The sequence below is a fragment of the Bos indicus genome, chromosome 1 (assembly GCF_029378745.1).
Source record: "Bos indicus isolate NIAB-ARS_2022 breed Sahiwal x Tharparkar chromosome 1, NIAB-ARS_B.indTharparkar_mat_pri_1.0, whole genome shotgun sequence".
In the NCBI taxonomy this organism is placed as follows: Eukaryota; Metazoa; Chordata; class Mammalia; order Artiodactyla; family Bovidae; genus Bos; species Bos indicus.
In genome coordinates, this window is record NC_091760.1 from 126,135,879 (window position 1) to 126,138,259 (window position 2,381).

Below are 2,381 nucleotides of genomic sequence, written 5' to 3' on the forward strand. Positions count from 1 at the left end.
TGTATGCGTGTTCCTACTTAGTCGTATCTGACTCTTTGTGACCCTATGGACTGTAGCCCGCCAGGCTCCTCTGTCCATGGGATTCTCCAGGCAAGAATACCGGAGTGAGTTGACATTTCTTCCTCCAGGGGATCTTCCCGACCCAAGGATGGAACCCAAGTCTCCTTCGTCTCCTGCGTTAGCAGACAGATTCTTTACCACTGAGCCACGTGGGAAGCCCCAAATGGAGAGATAATATTGTGCAAAACACAACACTTCCTCTTTTTTCAATACAAAATAATCAGTCTTCCCAGTAGTCTTTATGCAATGACATAAAAGAAACATCAGGAGTTCTATCCAGAAACAAGTTTGTAAGGATAGCCCCACAAGATCTTTTGTGGTGGTCAGTGGTAGAGACTCACACTTCCATTGCAGGAGGCATGGGTTCAATCCCTGGTTGGGGAACTAAGATTCTGCATGCTGCATAGGACAACCAGAAAATAAAATAAAAGTGTATTTTTTGAAAAAAGAAAAAGCTCTGTGGTAAACAGATCTCTTTGGGCCTAAAGAAGGCAGTTAGGGCTTCCTTGGGGGCCCAGTGGTTGAGTCTGCCTTGCAGTGCAGGAGACATGGGTTCCATCCCTGGTCCAGGAAGATCTGACAGGCCTCAGAGCACCTAAGCCCATGAGCCACAGCTACTGAGCCCACCTGCTGCAGCTTCTGAGACCCACGTGCCTAGAGCCTGTGCTCTGCAACAAGAGAAGCCACCACAATGGGAAACCCGCTTGCTGCTACTAGAGAGCAGCCCTTGCTCACCTCAGCTAGAGAAAGCCCCTGTGCAGTAACAAAGCCCCAGTACAGCCAAAAAAAAAAAAAACCAGAATAAATAATTTTTTTAAAAGGAAGGTAGTTTTTAAAAAAAAGAATAGCCCAAAACATAAATCTCAGGCAGATATAGAGTCCTGCCATGGCAAAATAACAGGCTGGGTTTCTGCTCCTGAACTTTTACCCTAAAAGCTTTCAATTGCATTGTTTAAGTAAAACCTTCATGTTAGCTACTCCTATTTCAGAAAGGCTTGAAGTAATTTTTTCTATAAATTAAAAAAATTTTTGATTGTTATAAGTTCAAAAAATTATGTTAAAAGTGTGAACACTTCCTCTCCACCCCACCTCTTAAGAAATCAAAGTTAGAAGTTTGGCCATATACTTTCACACCTTTCTTCATGATCATTTAAACATCGTCAAGGCAGATCAGATTCTTTCACAGTCAGTCTAGTCGCTCAGTCGTATCCATTTTTGAACCCATGGACTGCAGCACTCCAGGCTTCCCTGTCCATCACCAACTCCCAGAGCTCGCTCAAACTCATGCCCATCGAGTCAGTGATGCCATCCACCCGTCTCATCCTCTGTCGTCCCCTTCTCTTCCTGCCTTCAATCTTTCCCAGCATCAGGGTCTTTTTCAGTGAATTAGTTCTTCGCATCAGGTGGCCAAAGTATTGAAGCTTCAGCTCCAATAGTATTCTCCAGTCAATGGCTGTTCAGAAGTTAGTTGCAGTTTTTGAGTTCTCACAAGAGAAGATGAGCCCAAGTCCTTCTACTCCACCGTCTTGTAAAAACAGATATTCTTTCACATATACTTAAAAATCATATCATCCTATACGCATTACAACCGAAATTTTTTTTTTTTTACTTATGTAAGGTGTTAATAAGCCTGGCTGCAGATAACAGAGATCCATGTTAAGAAGACAGAAGTTTCTGTCTGACTTATCGATTTCTAGGTAGAGGGTCAAGGGGCCTTGTGGAACTCTGCTCCAGACTATGGGCCAGGCAGCCAAGGTTTTCTATCTTGTTACCCATGCGGCCCAAGCAGTACTGCTATTCCACACAGCCTCAGTTTGCCATCACGGTCATGTTCAGGAAAGAAGATGGAGGAAAGAAGGCAGAAAGGAAATGCCCCCACCCCTGTAATTTCAGAACACAGCACAGAAGTTGCCCATCTCACTTCCTCGTATTTCATTAACTAGGATCTGGTCATGCTGACTACACTTTGCTGCAAGGAAAGCTGGGAAATGTAGTCTTTTCCCCTGGCAGCAATGTGGCCAGCTAAAAATCCTGGAAAGGGTTAGACTTACCAGAGGAGTGGGGGTGGGGTAACGCATAGCCTTTGCTCTTACTGTAATACATATCACTAACCATATCAAAAGTCAATGTTTTTACTAACTCAGTGCCGTGCCTTAGTTGCCACATGTGGATCCAGTTCCCTGACCAGAGATTGAACCTGCATTAGGAGCTCGGAGTCTTAGCCACTGAACCACCAGGAAAGTCCCTAACCATTCTTTTAATAACTATTCTTTTCAATAATCATTCAATTCTGTAAAGTGTGAGTGATCATACTTTATCCA